Source organism: Penaeus monodon, chromosome 3 (assembly GCF_015228065.2).
Source record: "Penaeus monodon isolate SGIC_2016 chromosome 3, NSTDA_Pmon_1, whole genome shotgun sequence".
Classification (NCBI taxonomy): Eukaryota; Metazoa; Arthropoda; class Malacostraca; order Decapoda; family Penaeidae; genus Penaeus; species Penaeus monodon.
The window spans coordinates 32,716,365-32,735,497 of NC_051388.1; the positions used below are offsets into that span (position 1 = coordinate 32,716,365).

The 19,133-nt window shown below is 40.9% G+C and overlaps 1 long non-coding RNA gene across 1 annotated transcript in view; it reads right to left on the minus strand.

Moving 5' to 3' along the window:
* Positions 1-5,228: 5,228 nt before the first annotated feature.
* LOC119594292 overlaps positions 5,229-19,133 on the minus strand; it is a 52,316-nt gene continuing 38,411 nt past the window's right edge. Inside the window, exon 4 of the long non-coding RNA XR_005230596.1 lies at positions 5,229-5,424. This is a non-coding gene — a long non-coding RNA (uncharacterized LOC119594292). The remainder of the gene's footprint in view (positions 5,425-19,133) is intronic.

Consider the following 19,133-nt stretch of genomic DNA (forward strand, 5'->3'; position numbering starts at 1 on the left):
CACACAACCCCCAACAGTGTATATATATAATATATATATATATTAATTATATAATTATATAATAATTTTAATTTAAAATAATAATATATAATATAATATAAAAATTAATAATATATAATATACATTAAAATATAAATATATATTATTTAATATAATATATAATATATATAAAAAAAATATAAACACCACCAACACCACCCGACATATAATTGTATGTGTGCTGAGTGTGTATCCATTATATATATATATTATATATATATTTATATATATATATAATATATATATATAATATATATTAAAAAAAAATATTATGAAAAGAAAAAAAATCCGTGTTGAGCAATGGAAAAAAACCCCCAAAACAAAAAAATAGATAGACGCCTCTACCTATGCGCCCATGACCAGCGACCTCCACGGGAAAGCATTGCGGGGACCTCCACAGCGCCTGAAAAGAGAAGCAGCCTGTATTACCGGAGGCGAAATCTACCAGAGGTTTTAGGGTCATAAAACCCTTCCGACTCCCTCATTGCCAATCGCTCCTAAACCCATAGGCTGGAGGGCCTCTGAGCCCACCGTCATTCGCCTACCGGGATCTTGAGAAGCACATCTTGCGGCCGGCTGGAGAGCTTTTCACACCACTTCTTGGCACCTTCTCTCCGACTCACCTTCGCCACTCCAGGACTTCATCTTCCCGGTGTTTGTGGGAAGTACCCGTCGTCATGATTGAGCTGGAGTTGAATACCGGTTAACCAAGGCCCCGTTGAGGCCGTCCTAGTTTCATCCAGAGGAGACTCCCAAACAGAGGATCCTCGTCTCCTTTAATCTCCTTCGGGAACCGCGGTTCTGGGCTGAGGTTATTTCGCTTTACGTCTACGCTCTCTTGGCCTATGACCTTGCCTGTTCCGGATTTTCCGATCCAACGTGAAACTCTCTCTCCGTCCAGTTGTTTCAAGGTGGAATGGGAGGTGACAAAAACAAAAGGTCCCCTCTTGGACACCCTAGATCCATCGCTCTAGGCTGACCACCTTCTGGCTTCTCCATATAACAGGAAGGCCTATGCAAATGGTATGTACATACAATTCTTCTATACCACTCTTCTTAATGTAAGAAGAAGTGTGCACCTCGCTGTTCCTTCGCGCCTCTGAATCTGTGGACCCACAGTACCTGGATGGAGAAATCGTTTTCGACGCCACGTTTATCCAGGGCCCCACGACCAATACCCTCTATCCGGACTCTCCTCCTACAGAAAAAACTTTTCACGGCCCACACTGAGGAGATCTTACCTTCTCCCGCGCCCTCTTCACCCTCTCAACTGCAGGCGATTTTAGCCAGGTTGAACATCCGTCGCAAAAACATGGCAATAACAGCTACTCCTTTACCTCGAAGGTGGCAATATGCTGTTCCTTGTGCCTCTGTGAAAAGCAGCTACTTTGGCGAAAACAGGCGCCAGGTCTTACTAAGCGTCTGCTCAAACATAATTACGATGTATACAGGGACACCAAAAAAAAAGCCCCTCTTTTGCACAGTGGAGAAAATGGCCCACAGATGGACTGGTCATCGGCGTGGATTGTTTTCCTTCGCTGATGTTCCAATCCCGCAGACGGGGTGTAATCTTCCCTAAGAAAGCTGCTGCTTAATTTCAACTTGAACAGGCTGTTCTCTCATCTGTGATAGTATCCTCGCTGTCCCACAATCATAAGCTTTCTCCGTTTAGGTATGCCGGAACCCGTGCATTAATCAGCCCGATCCTCCGACCTGATGTGACTCCTCCTGTCCGGTTTCCCCCCCCCCTCCCTTTTTTTTTCCCCCCACCCCCCGCCCCCCTTCTGTCTTCACCTGCCCCGTGTTACCGCCGTTGCCTATCCTCTCTCTCGGTTAACCCCTCTCTCCCTTTTTCTCTCAGAACCTGAGGATGGAATCCAGGTGGATTTTGAAACGTAGTCCATTTTCAATAAATCTAGTTTTTGTTATGCGGGGTTTTCTATTCCATATAATATATATATAATATATTAGATATATATAAATATCTATACATATATACAATATATGAGTTATAACAAATATATATGTATATAGATATATATATATTAATATATATTATTATATATGGTATATGATGTCGGCATAATTATATATATATTATATATATATATTATTGAACCATAGATACACATCTATATATATATTTATATATAACTAATATAACTACTAAAGTTTCGAATCCACAGGACTCCATCTTCAGGTTGAAGAGGAAAGTGAGAGGAGGCGGGCAACCTATGATTCCTTGTGCAGCCTGCTACAGCAATACTTTGGCGAGACAGGTGCCAGTCTCACTGAGCGTTTGTCTCAACATAAGCCGAGCCTAAAGGGTTAAGAATTGTGGTCCATTTTCCAGGTCTGTAATATAATTGAATTATGTCGAAATACCATATGAAATATGAATAGGTAAAAAAAACGCTGTTACTAAGGCAATGTACAAATATGCTTACAAGGAATTAAGTGTCTATTCTACCATTAACTTTATTGAATGAAATATAGTATTACTATATATAATATTTGCATACAAGTAAAACATTATGTAATGCAATTAATAATTTTCTTTTCAATACTCCAGACAGCGTATTTATTCATAATATATAAATTCAACATTAGTAGTGCTCCTCGCATGCGACAGGCGTTTTTTCACATATATGATGCACACCTGTAGGAACATCCAATTACCATTGCAACCATAACCCTAGGTAGTTCAATCTCCTTTGCCTGCTAGTTTGACAACCGTGCTAACATCTGGGTGAATGAGCAATCAACGGGGAAAGAAAAAATGTTTTGACGTAAGCCTACACTAGGTACCATTAAAATAAGGTTATTATTCTGATAGTTTTACTTGAAATCTTTAATGATAAATTCGCTTATGGCGTGACCTTATATATTATATATATATATAATATATATCTATATAATATATATACAATAATAATTATATATATATTATATATATATATACTATAGCGCAGCACTCAACGACCGCACTTAGGCAATGTAATGCTTTTAATATAATCATATGTAAACGATAAACACACTTAAATTATCTTCATATTGATTGATAATTTCATTATTGTGATGATTATAATAATTATAAATGCAGTGTTTAGTAATGTTTATGCTGTAACAACAAATATCATCATAACCATGCAGGTGAACCGTGTAGATGAGAACAAATAACTAACGGTCGTAAAACCGCTGTAGATAGTGGCTCGTACCCCCAGGTCACAAAGGATGATCACGCGGAGTTAGTGCCGTAGACATTCGCCAGGGGAGAAAAACCGATATGGTCAGGCGAGCAGGCGGTGGCGTCATTTTGCCTGGCGAAGCCACGCCCCTTCTTGCACTGAGGGGCTGTGGCCACTCTGATTGGGTATTATTTCTTTATGGATCACCGCACATGTTGTATTAATCCCTGGGGAAACTGGGGATTTATCAACCTTGTTTTATTCTTCCTTTTCAGCCTGAGATAAATCTTGCCGTAGGCAAAGGCTAGGATACAAGTCAATTCAGTCGGAATTAGATAGCAAGGCCAGTAACCTTTATTAGTGCCTTAGGGACTAAACATGTTATCGCAATTCACGTGTAATCACTGATTGAAGTATAACCTACTGCCTCATGATTGCATATATTGCACATTTATTCTAAAGTTATTTTTGTTGAGTAAATATTCCTCTGTCCAATCGGGAATGCACCCGTGAAAAATATTGAAAGAAAAGAGATTATAATTAAAAAATAAAACTATGTTTTAGAATAGCTGGCAGATATTTATACTACTTTTTACACATCGGTTGTTTTGAATTAGTTTCTATTCACTTGATATGTATTTCTTTTGAAAGCCTTTGCAGTATACAAATAATTCCGGTGACCTTTGGAAGTGTCTCCTAAAAGATGAAGGATTCTAGATGACAATCTTGCAGGGATAAAAAAGTAATTTATGCCATAATTTTATTGAAGTCTTATGAGCTACTAACAAGTTTCCCTTATTTGAACACGGGGGTTAATTACATGTGAGGCAGATGACAAAAATTTGTAAATAATTATATTTTTAGAATAAAAAAAAAAGATGGTAATATCTAATGAAAAGTGAAGAGAAAAAATTTAGCTTATCACAGAATACATATCTATTAAAACAAAAAAAAAAAAAAAAAAAAAATAATAATAACTTTACAACCTGAAGCAAAATTAGCAGTGATAAGTGATTACCGGAAGTAAAGTTCATAAATCCAAGTATCACAATTATATCGTTATCTTCCCAGTAATATTCAACACATAGAGTAGTAAATCATATGATAATATAATACTAGTCGCAACAAAAATAGTAGTACGTTAGTAGTAATTTTAGCAATAGTAATAGTAGTAGTAGTAGTAACAGCAGTGGTAGTATTGATGATAATAATTGTAATGATGATAATTCTAATAATAACAATAGCAATAACTAATGATAATACAATAATAACTGATAATGATGACAAATATGACGATCATGGTAACAGCACTGGTAGCAATTCTGTTACTGCTATTGCTAATACTACTACCAGTAATAAAAACAACAATAATACAATAAAAACAATAATGATCACAAAAAAATCACTGATGAAAATGTGACCATTGATAATAGTAATAGTAATAATGACAGAAAGATAATATTAATAACAACAATGATAAAAATAACGATACTCATAATAACATTCATGGTAATAGTAACAATAATGATAATACTAAACATAATGATGATAATGATGATGATAATAGTAGTAATAATAATACAAGGAATAAATGATTAGCCTTCATCCATACCATGATAATGATACTAATAATAGTAATAAATAAATTAAAAAATGATAACATGTTATCAATAATAACGAGTAATAATATACTAATAATAATAAGTAATAATAATTACTAACAATAATAAATATAATTATCAATATAAAAACTAATAATAATAATAATCACCATCCTACCTGACATTTGTTTGCATAGTAGTGACAACAATTTATGAACATAATGAAGGATAATAGGTAGCATTATGTAACTATCATTACCCTTATAGTTACTAAGCATTAACCTTCTCTATTCTTATTTTATGATCGTCATCACTAACACTGTATATCAGTACCATTATCATAACATTCACCCTTGAAATAGTCAAAAATGACTTAATATTACAATCATTGATAATTATTGTTGTTGTGCTTGTTGTATGCTAAATTCATGCATAATGATTATTTAGATTCCAGGCAATGCCGATCGCACTGTAGAATTCACTGCCTGGTATATACAATTGGGAATGAGTCACACACGGCGCGCTGACCAGGTTTGAGGCCTCCGGTAATTGGTGGTGATACCTCCCATGGTCGGGTTGCCAGCACAGCATATCACCTCAAAAACAAGCATGCATCGTTTACTTTCATTATATCTCTCAAGTTGGGCTTTAATTTAAAATAAAGGATTGTGAAGGATTGTAAACAAAAAAGGTGTATTGGAAAAAAAGATATGGGCAATATTAATCTAATTTTTGGCTACTAAGAAAGATGTAGAGCCAGACACAAACCTTACTGCTACTGAATAAACAAAAATATGTAGATAATAAGCTTATAATCGATTAACTTCTTTGAGATATTTACATAAGTTTTAAAAGGTGACACCCTGGCATCACATTTATTCATCACAAAGAAGATTATGCTCTGAGAAATGCAGTGATTTAACACAAACACCTTGACTAAGAACTTTTATATATATAAAAGGTATGAATGAGAATGAGTATCTTCACAATACAAGAGATGTATTGTGAAGATATTCATTATTCATTCATACGTTTACATTCGGTCAATATGAATACGGTTCAAAAAAACTTTTATATCAACCCATATTATGCACATCGACTTTGCCGAGGATACTGCCCTTATATGTAATACCATCTTCAAATGACTAGAAACCGCAGCATACGAAATGAGCATAAAATAAATCAAAGAAAAAAATGTATCCTACAACCAACAAACGAAAACGACCTAAAAAAAAAAAAAGATTTCCAATAACTTGGCCCATGGTTAATTAGAACAGCTAACGATATTAAGTACGAAAAAGCTAAAGCATGGCAGCCATGTGTAAACCAAGAAGGAAATCTAGTTTGCTCTAAAAAATAACCTTTTTAGAGCAAATATAGAAGCACTTTCATTTACGGATTAGGAGCATGGACCCTAACAATGACTAAGTAGGGCAAACAAGAAATCTGACATACTGTTTTCGCAGCCAACACCTGACAGACATTGATTGTGATGTCCAGACAGAGCCAGAAAGATGATGATGAATCACTATGGGCTGTTTGAAAAAATCATGGTGATTCTTGATCACAATAATTATGAAACATTTCCTGACAGTAGCTGCCTATCCGTTTTTTACTTATTTTTTATTTGTTTATTAATATTTTTAAAACTTTTGTCAGGCTATCCTACAACCTACATTCTTGACAAAGGCCTTCGACTGCCTACCACAACTACTTCAGCTTCGTGAAACTTAATGTATTATTGCCTCTGACACCATTCATCAAGCTGTGAATGAGGAAACACTGAGAAGGATTGCACTGTGCATCTAAATTCACTGTCCACTAATAAAGGATTTCTCGGGGGAGCAGCCAGTTAGGGGCGAGCTGCTAAGCCAGATTTTGAGGAATGTCATACGGCTTCCTCTTTTTGTCTTATATAGGATAGATCTTACATGGATGAAACAGGGATATGATTTCTAGACCGTAGGAAGGTCCTGAACCCTCAGGCTGCAGAAGAGACATTTTAATCCTAAGGACTTTATTCTCTATAAGGCCCTTAGATGTTCTTGCAGGATAGCAAACACGTTTGACAAAAGTCAACGTCTGTAGGGGGACCAAAAACTACCTGGGTTGCCCCATGAGTGACATCTGTTTCACTCAAGAGGTATTGAAAATAATTGAAAATACTTAATGCAGAGATACTTCCTTGCTCCTGAATGTACAGGAAAGAAGTCGGATATGCCCTCTCCATACATTATTTGGCCTTTATCTCAGGCCAGACAAAATTCCTTTATCTCACAACCTCAAAGCGCAAAGAATTGCGAAGAAATTGCGTAGGATGTTTGCAGTCGCTGTGCACCCAGCAAGTGGGCTCTGAAGTTTGAATGCGATCCTGGCATGTTAATGTTAATTGAATGCGATTTGTCCAGTGATTACTTTCTAGGGAAATCAAACTAGGCTGCTAGATTGGAGGTAAGACCCAGTACAATCCTTGAGCTATAGTTTCACAACCAGACATCATAAAGTCAAAAATGAAATACTACAAATAGGATCTGATTTCAACATAAAGCTTCAGAAATCACTTCCCTAACCTTAAGCATGGTATGCGGCTCCAACAAATGAGGGGATAAGGGCCCTACTACCAATGTTACCAGTGTATATAACAATCACTGGGACTAATAAACCTCATGCAACTGCTTAAAACATCATTCCAGCATGCTCACACCCCATCTCGATCCAGCCATCTGATCGACAGGCTGCAATCATTTGTGGGCAGGGCTTGGCATTCGTGATCTCTTAGTAGCCATAGTGAAGGTCGTTTACTCAAAAAATGGCCTCTGACCTCCTCAGCAAAATTCTTTATATGCTGTTTGTAGTCTCTCTTTAAAAGCTCTGCGTCAAAACAGGGAGGATTGAAAAGCAATGTCAGACAGACAGTTGAACAGTACGACCTTCTTGCCTTCTTGCTTGTCGTTTTTCCTTCTGTTATTTCGCTTGTGTGTGTGTGTGTGTGTGTGTGTGTGTGTGTGTGTGTGTGTGTGTGTGTGTGTGTGGCGTGTGTGTGGAGTGTTTGTGTGGGACGGAAAAGGACGGAAATAATCATACGATTGTTCTAGATGTAAACAAACCCTCCCTAACGGGGCATCGATCCTTAGGTACCTCAGGGTTAGAAAAACGGAGTTGCCATTAATTTAAACCAACAAACAACATGAACCCATATAAATGTTGGCATCGCATTATTGCCAGTGGGGCTTCCAAATATATCCCCTCTCCTTGACCCGATACTTTCTATCCCTCTCGTACCTATTCGCACCCTCTTCATGTTACATGCGTTTTTTTACTTCTCTTCTTTCTCCAAACCAACGGTCATTTATCAATCTTATAACTCATTTTCTGTTGGTTTACATTTTTAACCCCTATCCTATATTATACCTGCCTTCCATCCTATCCCTATTCCTGCCCTGGATCCTGCCGCATTCCATAGTAACAATATTATTAAAAACCCTATTGTTCCATCCGCTTGTGTTCTCTCTTCTATTCTACGCCGCATTTCCAACTGGGTATATCTTTTTTCCTTCCCTTTACTTTTTAACCATATCTCTAATGCTCCCATACTATCCCGTATCATACCCATCACCTTAACCAGTAAATATACAGGGGCGAGCCGAACGCAGGCCGCACAATTCCCATCTGCCAAACCTATTGTACCTTATTTTTATCTTGGCTATGATGAACTTACTCCCATCGTATTCTTACGCTAGTTACACTTTTTGACATTTAAATAAAAAAACTTTCAATGAGATCATGTCGGGACCCACATTATTTACGATGCTCAACCACGACGGGCGGATAACAGAACATCCAAATCTGATGTAAGTTGCATATCTGTCTTTAAACTTTTTTTAGCCTTTGCATTGTAAGTAGTATTTCTTTTTTAGGGTTCTCTTTTTACTTGTTCATCCCTTTTTAATCCTCTTTAAAAAGAGAAAAGTAATAGTTTACGAATTTCTATTAACTGAACGCATAGAATTGTGCCTGACGTATATTCTATTATAAATTATATGTTTATATTTCCTCAAACGTATATGATTTGGGTTATGGGTTTGATCTTTTGTTTATATTTTGTTTCATTTAATATTTTATAGTTTTATTTAGTATTTCTGTGCTTTTACACTTCCGTCCGGGGGAGTTAATCGTAAAACCCCCTATATTTGTTTAGTAAAATGAGTTGCTTTCAGGACATTAGTTCTCAAGGTTTTGCTGCGGTGGTATAAAGAGGAGCGATTGAGTCCTCCACAGCAAGCTCGACCTGGCTCTGCGTGGATACCCTGGATCGTGTTGCGGCACACCTTTCGTTGATGCCGCGTTCTAATCGCTCGGATGAGCTTCGTTGCACTGTATTCTTTCCTTACGCATTTTCGTCATTAGATAAACCCGCTTTCGCATTGAAGGTGAACTGGACCACCAATCCTCGAGTGTGCTTCGGGACTGGGCAGAACTCTACTCGAAGGGGAGGTGTGTTGGGGGGCGTACTGCCTTGCCTTAAGGTGCGAAGGCGGAGGTTGGCCACTCTTTGTTAGGGACTGGTCTGGCAGACATGTTATGATGCCCCACTTGACGAAATCGTTAGGAATACTAGGCAGGTAGGAGCCCACCCTTTGGACGCCTTCAAAGCAAACCTTACCCTGTTCTGTCTTTATTAGCTCCTGCTAGACGGAAACTTGGTCCTTCACATCCACACACGCTAGGCAGACCATGGGGCCATGCATAAAATTATCCATACGATGAGAGCCCCTCTCTTGTGGGGTGACTCAACAGAGGATTTTCACTCTTTAACTCATAATGGCTTCAAAGTGACAGTGGCCAAACCTGAACACCTGACCTCATTCCTCTCGACCGAAGGCCATAGAAAAACTTAAAAGGATCACGGTGTGCGCAAAAAGGAAAACGACAGGACGATGGCCAACATCGTGGGAGGGCTCTTATCAGCCAGGAAGTTTCCGCCAAGAACGGTGTAACTTTCCTTGACGTATACAAAACTCCCGAGTTTCGAATCGTCAAGATTGGTGTCTCTGCACCAATCTTGTCTCGGGGGATCATGATGTTTAATACATCGGTCCCAACCTACAATATAGAACCAGAGTGCTTCATGCCTACTGAACAAATGGCTTAAATATGCTACCTTACGATCACAAACAAAAACAGGGGATCATGCAACACCACAGTAGATGATCTCGTTGGCGTGGCGAAGTGTCACTTCTTCGGCCAAAATGCAAAGAAGACATTCAAATTACTGCCACGGCGAGGGGTCGAAGTTTGCAGTTAGTGGATCCTGCCTCATACGAAAACGGAAAAAACGAAAGCAAACCGAACTCAGATTAGGGGGAAAAAACAAAAAAACACTGGTCCTTCATACACCACAAAGCCGTTACACAACCTGCTCAGACTAGCAAACACCAGACGACCGCATCTACCGCTAGACAACTATGCCTCCCACCTTCCCCAAGGCAAAACCACTTTTATGCCCTAACACAAACCCAAAAATACAAAAGCCATTTGTAAGTAGCTTCTTATCACGCAAAAATACAAATGCAAAGAAATTTGGCAAAAAACTTAGGCATATCATGATACAGGAAAAAAAAAACGGTTTCCCCAAGGCAGTGGTTGTCCCAGAGGTGAGATCTTCGAAGACGAAAAACTATACATGCTGAATAAGCCACAAAACCACAGACCACAGGCAACTGAGGAGACAAACGAACCACAGCGCCTCATTGCTCCCACACAAAGACACCATCGTTTTGAAACCAGCACCACAACGAAACCAAAAGAAACTGCTAAAGATACTAAAAACTAGAAAAAAACACGATCACAAAAAGCAAAAACAGATATCAACACACCTAAAAAAGCACGCCAAGAAGAAAAAAGGATCCCCTAGTCCGCAGCCCTCGTCGTCACTCGTATGGATTACACCACCTTGACGGAAGGAAAGTAGCGGCTCCGAGAGCGGACGTCGACCGGGGCCACCGCCGTTGCCGTGTCCATTCTAGGGGGCGCTTGTGACAGCGCGGGAGTCTTGGGAATGGTCTGCAGATTCCCAGGAACTTGTCCCGCCTGCGTCCTGACTCGCAGGGACTCTCTCCGACCTAGGGAACGTGATCGAGGCTCGATCACGGGAAACCGCTATCGGGATCAGGTGACGCCACGCAAAGGTAAACCAATTTAAAATGGCGTAGTACCTGAGTGAATGATAACACAAACGAGTCGGTCGGGCAAATGTCAGGGCATTTTTTTTTTTAGAACGTTAAAAATTTATACGGAACTTAGTAGAAACCACGAATCCCGACGGGGTCCTATGAATTTATATATCCATCACCAATGGCTAAATAGAATGCGGCACTAGGTACACATCAGGCACTCAGGGGATGGATTGCAAATGGGTTCCTGTATCCTCCATAAAACCACCGGCAACATGGAGTTTTCCACCCTTCCCAATTCATCCACCCTGACTTTATGGCAGTCCTTGGCCTCTTCACCCCACAGGGTCCCCATTATCCTTTCACTGCCTATATAACCACCAAGGATAACTTTACCTTCTTCACTACCAGGACGACTTCTTCACCTCATGCAACACATAGAGGAAAGGGCAGCCTGATCTCGTTTCGGGAAAGGGGGCAGCATGCCTACCAACACACCTTACAACCGTCCGACCGTGGTTTTTCAGACGCCATAACCATCATAATAAAAGATTGCGCACCCAATCATCACCATAATAAACAAGAAAGACGATCTTTCCGGTATAAACAAGCAGAATGGGAAGTCGTCTTAAAGATAAATAATAATTAATCATAACCTTTGAATTTAATCTCGAAGGGGCTTTGGATTCCAAAAAACTAGATTGCATTGGGAATTACACTTCGCTGCATCCCCTCAAAACCTTTATGCTGAGCTCCATCCCAGGCCTCACGCACATACATTGCAGCCATCTTGACTGTTTTGAAGTCGTTTTAACTCAAAATTTAAAAAGATTGAAACCAATGTTCGAGGGGACTATCTATCTAAGAACACACGTCACGAATAGTATTGATAACCCGACGACAAACAAATATGGAAATGTAGTTTAAAAAGTGAATGCAACAGGAGTTCGCAACTCCAAGGGAATATTGGCAAAAAATTAAACAAACTTAAAAGTAGTAACTCCCCTCCCTTCTCCCACAGCATTCACAAATAAACGTAAAGGTTCAGATCCCGTGGACGTATTTAAATGTTTTTGAAGAAACACCTGGGACCAATTTTCTACCTCAACCCTCTTCATCCCGTTCATCACAAAATTCAAGAAATTGATACCTGGAGTCAAGAGAACAGGGTTAGAAACTAACACAGAGTTCAATTATCCGACTGGATAGGTGGACGACACTGCGAAAACTAATAGTCCCATTCACGGAAGAAAGTAAAAAGAAAGAAAAGAGGTCTGTAAGGCTCCAGGCTCCTCACAGATCGGAACGCGACGATCTTATTAAACTTCTGACAACCTATACAAGCTTTGACTCACTCTAACCAACGCCTCTCTCGCTTCCGGCTATTTTCCCTATAACTGTAATAGTAATGCTTTAAGTGGGGCCCTTCATCCTAAGGACACAAAAAAGACCCAACTTAACCAAGAAATTACCGCCCTATTCGTCTACCCGGAAGACCCTAGGGAAAAAAATTTTCGAAACAAATCATAAACACTCGAATAAGGGGGTATCTCGAAGACCATACCTTTCTCCATAAACAATTCGGCTTTCGCTTCGATCGATCCTTTACAGGACGCAAATCAAACATCATCACAAAATGCCAAACAACAACAAAGACCGACGGAATAACGATTTTCTTGTCACCAAGATGTTGAGCGAGGCCTTCGACACGGTCGGCATGCTTTGCCTGAAGTACAGATTTGAACACAAATTTAGTGTTCCACTCTAATTCAAAAAAAATACTCGGAAGGTTTCATGATAACAAAGTTTTCAGGCACCATTTCAATGCAAGCTGGGAGTACCTCAGGGCAGCAAAACTCAGCCCAAACTTTATAAATTATACACAAACGACCTCAAGGAACACCCCACACAGGGAATCACTCCACTACCGCAATGCCGAAGGAAAGTACGCACTTAGTCGACACGATCGCTTTTAGGGGTCGTTCAGTGGCATTTAATGCCGAAACTCCGGGGACAAACCGTTATCAAGATGGGCGCATAAATGGAGTAATCAAAGGATAAAACTTAACAAAAAAAAAGTTCCTCTTTGTAAGCCAAAAAAACTTAATAATTACGACAACATTTACTTCAAAACACCTTCGACAGAATACAAGCACCTCTCCAAATTCAGGATATACTTATACCATCCTTGGTTTAACCTGAATCAGACTTTTGTATTTAACTTTCGTCCTATTGATTAAATGCCGCTTGGCAAGAAGAACCTTACATTTCGCTTTATCGATTTAACAGTGCGGCCCCATGCACGAGCGCATCTAGATACCAAAAACACTAATCAAACTCTCCTCACCTAAACAACCCAACTGGCACTCAAACAAAACAGCACACACTAACAAGCGCAAACTCCAGCTGTTCAGAATAAAGGCTCAGATGGATATATCTGGTACGCTGGGATTCAATTTATTAAAAATTGAAACCACGAGGAAGCTTCTTGCTGCCTCTGAAAAAACAATGAGTGCGTAGCTTGGTCTGTAAACGACCGACAAACTCAGGGTGGCACGGGAGACTGGCTGGATAGACTCGACACCCATTTCGTTCTGGCTGGAGATCGAGATAGACCATGATCTTTTCTTTGACATGGGAACGAAGAAGTGGATGCAGTTTTAAGGGTACGGCGACATCCTTTGGAGCCACTTACCATCACTCAAGGTCACCTTTTCCCCTTCCCTTATCCCTGTTGTGTTTTCTTTTTTTGTTTGTTTGGAATGTTTTCAGCTGTTCTTTGTCACGTAGTTTCTTTGGTTTGTGGGTTTTAATTTTTCTTTGTTTTTAAATTCTAAATTCTAAAAGTTTAATTCCCCCTGTACAGCCCTCATATCCCCGTTTTAAATAACTTCACATCGGTCACCTGGAAACGCTTTTGTAGACTGCCATAACCTCACCTCGTCCCTACTTCCTTCACCATAGCGAGGACAACATACTTTATCATTCCTGGCCATCACCAACTGGTTTCTCAGTTTCCCGGTCACGCGTACACTGGGCCGCCTATCCGTAAAAGCCCGTGCCGAACAAAAGGGGAAACCGGAGGTTCGACAAAGGCGGGGGGAATGGCCAGGGGCAGCCTCTAATTAGCGGAACCACTCCGTGCTTCAACCCAGCTTAAACAGCATAGGTTAGACGAGGGATAGCCCGGAGACACGGTCGAGGAGGCGTGCCCAGAGCACAAAGCAGATGGAGCCAAAATGTTAAAAATTTTATCCATACGACCCGGGTTAGCCGAGAAATTCCCGATGCTGTTCGTTATGCGGGGTACAGGGACGCTCGCCGACCCACTTGGCACGAGAAACGAAGCGAAGCACGCGGACCTCCAGTGCGGGGCGCGCGCTAAAAAAACACGTCGTAGTGGACTAGTACCCTACGACCGAGGAGGTTGGCCGGACGCTCAGACGCGCAGGACTAGTTGTTGCGGAGGGGAAGCACATACGCCCGAGACACACGCCACCAAACCAAAGGATTTCAAGATGCGCCGGGCCACCCTCACCATTTCCTCCCTTAAAGGGAAACCCACAACAACTAATTACCCAAAACTTTAACCCCGAGTGGGTTAAGCCCCGGCTCCTTTCTCTTTTACTAAAAAATTACATTTTCTCACGAACCCCTATCGTTCCATCCCCATTATTCCTTCCACTCTTCAGGACCTATAGGACCAAGGTTCTTTTGTGGTTGTCAAAAGGAGAGCGATTTGACTCCTCCACGGCAAGCTTCCGACCTCTGGCTCTGGTGGATACCCTGTTTGGCGCCACAACTTGTGTGTAGCTGACGAGCCTAAACTGCGTCACAATTAAACTTAGTGCCCTATAGATATTTTCTGTACATACATATTTTGTCGGCATGAGGATAAACCTCGCTTGCATCCTCTGGTGAAGCTGGGACCCCCTATTCAAGCTACGGCCTCGGGAACGTGGGCAGAGGCCTTAGCGTGCCTGCATTAGGTGCCATGCAAGTTTGCCAGTCTATGCTAGGGGAACAAGCAGAACATCTTCATGACGCCACTCTAGAAAAAAACTTCATTATAGGAAAGGAATAGGGCAGGTTGAGGAGACCCCATCCTTTTTAACGGCCTTCAGCCACTTTTCCCAGTTCGGTAAAATTTCAGCCATCTGCTAGATTGAACCTTGAACCTGTCATATCACCCAAAATGTGGGCGGGATATGGCCCATGTCTACAAATTGTCATATGCTGGGAGGATCTATCTTGTGTGGTGGCTCTCCAGAAGGATTCTTAACATAAGCACTGAGTGGCAGAAACACACCTTTTTTAAGGACCCACAATGGCTTCCAAGGTGACCAGTAAGCCAAAACCTGAACAAACGACCCAATCATCTCGACGAAAGCCAAAAGGGAAATAAAAAGATCAAGGCTTTACCCCTCCCTCTCCGGAAAAAACGAAGCAAAATGCACGGTCGTGGCAAAAAGATCTACAGGACCGCATCCCCCCACAATCGTGTGAGGCCATCAGCAATAAGTATCCGCAAAGAAAGGTGACGTTTTTACAAGCCTCCCGAGTCCAGATCGTTAGCTTCGGTATCTGCCCCAGAAGAGACCAGAAAATTCTTACACGTGGGTCAGGATGTTTAATACATGGTCCAACCTACAACTATAAAAACCAGAGTGGCTTTATCCCACAGCGGAACAAGGCCTTAACTGTAGCAGGCACGAAAACAACAATAAAAACACATGACAACATAACACAGAGATGCTCTGTGGCGGTGGCGAAGGTCGCTCTACCAAGAGCAAGGAGAGCATCAAATGCTGCAACTGCGAGGGGTCGCACATTATAGTTAGCAGATCATTCACCACAATAAAAAGAAATATGAACAAGCAAACAAAATAGCTAGGGAAAAATGAAAACACGCTCCCCATTACGACACCAAAAAAAAAAAGATGCCACACTACCTGCAAAGAACTAGCACACGACGACCTGAAAATCTCGCCTCCAGGGACAGCCTTGCCTCCACATCCCAATTAACCAAACATTTACACCTACACACAAACCCAAAAATACAAGCCACTTACCACTTATCTCTCAATTGTGCTAAATACAATGCAAAGCAAATTGCAAACATGTCAATATCAGGTACGAGAAAAAAAACGGTCTTCCCCAGCCTTGTGATCCCAGAGGAAGATCTTCGGAACGACGACAATTCTTATACATCCCTGAATTATGACACAACACCCACACCACAGAATGAGTGACAAACACTAACCCAGAGCCTCATTGACTCCGCACAAAGGACACTCGTTTTGCAACCAGCCACCACAAAAAAATCCAAAAAGAAAAAAACTGAACCAGCACTTAACCAAACAAAATCTGGACCACAGGGACGTAAAACAGATATCACCCCAAAACAAAGCATTGCAAAAAAAGATAAAAAAGGGAGTCCCCCAGTCCTCGCAACCCGGTCGTCATTGTCTGGATGGCCACAAAAAAAAAAAAAAAAAAAAAAACCCCTAGAGGAATAGAGTAGGGCTCCGAGATCGGACGTCGAAGTCGTTCCGAAGCCGAGGGAAGAGCTCCTCTGGCGTGCTCCCTTCTAGGGGAGCTTAGAACAGCAAGGGGAGAAGGGAATGGTCCGCGATTACCAGTACTTCTGCCCTGTGTCTTGTCCGCTCCGTAAACCTCGAGGAACCGTTGAGAGAGGTTCGATCACGAAATGCTACGGGCCAGGTAAAACACCTATGCAAGGTAAACACCAGGTTCAAATGGGCTAACCTGAGTGGCATGTACAATTGTTCAAAGCAAAAATGTAAGGCAATTTTTTCTAGATAAGAAAACGCCCTGATGTGGCATATGAATCGTATACTCCATCACCAATGGCTATATGATTGGAGGATTGCAAATGGGGTCTGTTTATCCTCATAAACTCCACCCAGTCACTCTGTGAGTTCCCCACCTTACTCAGCCACCCTGACTTCAGGCAGTCAGGTTATTCAACCCCCAGGGCCCCATTTATCCTTTCCATGCCTATATAAAAAAGTAAATAGCGAATTTGCCTCTTGCACGGCTTCAACAAATTATCAAATTGTAAAATCTCCCAGTTCTTTCTTTGCGGGAGTATCAAGGCTCCCCACCAGACACTACACCACATAATACCAATGCACATGGTAGGCAACTTCTTCTATTTTTTGAACACCAAAAGGATCACACATAGGACCCGACTTCCTTCATCCATACAAAAAAATAGAGAGAAAAGGGGACGCTCTGATAAGTTTCCGGGGAACAGGCAGCACTTGCCTACCAACCTACCTACTCAAAACCTGGTATGAACGTACCCCATACCCATAATAATTAAAAAGTTCCTGAGAGGTCACCAATACTAAAACGGTGTATTACGGGAAAGGGACGATCTTTCCGGTATTACAACAAAAGAAGACTGGGGGGTAGTCCGTTCAAATTTAAATTAAAATTAAATGATCAAAAACGAATTAATCTGACAAGGGCTTGATTCCAACAATAAGATGTGCATTGGAATGCATTTTAGCATCATGCCTCAACATGCTGGAGCACAATCCCCAGATCAGTATAAAAACCGCATATATCCCAACTTTCTGAAATGGAACAAAACGTCCTCTAACTGTTTTCGAAAGTCGTTTTACTAAACAACTTAAAGAGTAAAAACCATGTTCGATGTTGTGACTTATTATTCTAAGAAGACAATCATCGATATATTTGATAAACGGAACCGACAAAAAAATTGGACAAATTTGAGTTTAGAAAAGAAGTATAAATGCCTCTGAATTCGCAACCACGGGAAATTTTGTGCAAAAAATTAAAACAACTAAAAGTTATTAAACTCCACCCCTCTCCCACCTCACTCATAATAACGTAAAAAGGTTTCAGATCCCGGGATGTATATAAAAATTTTTGAAGGGAAAATGGGCCCAAATGTTCTTAACATCATCAGCTCATCCAGGTTTCACCTGCCAGAATCGAGAAATGGACTACTGGAGTCAAGAGAACAGGGTTGAAACTAACCCAGAGCCAATTATCTGACTGGAAAGGCTGGACGACACCTGCGAACTCACAGCCCCCATCTCGTATGAGGAAGTAAAAGAAAAAATAAAGAGGTTTCCTTGTAAGGCTCCAGGCTCCTCACATATTGGATGTGATGCTCTTATTCACCTTCCTGACAACCTTGTAGAAACTTTGACTCACCTTTACAACGCCTCTCTCGCTACCGCCTATTTTCCCTCTCCCTTTAAGACTGCTTTAGTGGCCCTCATTCCTAAGCCACAAAAAGACCTGACTGATCCAAAGAGTTACTGCCCTATTAGTCTACTCGAGACATTAGGCAAAATTTTCGAAAAAATCATAAACACTCAACTAGGGTGGTATCTCGAAGACCTTAACCTCTCACCCTACACACAGAGACTCATTCACTATCCTCAATGCTGATTACTGTACACACTTAGCTCGACACAATGCCCTTTCAGGTGTCGTTCAGCACATTAATGACAAACTGGACACCGTCTTGAGATGGGAGCATAAATGACGTATCAAGACTAACACAACAAAAGCAAAAGTTCTCTTTGTAAGAACATGAAAACTTCCTCCTTACGACAATCTATATGGATCTATATGGTAGATTGGGATCAATTTATTACGAGATCTGAACTCCACCAGGAAGCTTCTCTGCTTCCTCTGAACATTGAGTGGCGTAGGTTGGTCTGTAAACAGACCGACACACTCCGTGCTTGGCATACTAATTGGCTGGCTGGAGACCCGGATTAGGCCATGATCTTTTCTCATTGGCATGGGAGGAAAAAGTGGATGCAGTTTTTTAGGCCCGGCCGCATCTTCCTACTCCTGCATTTTCAGCTTTCCCCTTCCCCTATCCCTTGTTTTGTTCAGTTTTTGTTTTGTTTGTGTTCTCTCATTCTGTTTTTTTAACATAGTTTGTTTCTTTTGGTTTGTTTTAACCTTTTGATTTCTTAAATTAAAGTTTAATCCCCCTTGCCACAGCCCTCACATCCCTGCTGTTAAATACTTTCACCTCTGACACCTGACACCATGTGACTGCCATAACCTCATCCTCACTACCTCATTATCCTTTGCCATAGCTTGGACCCAACATC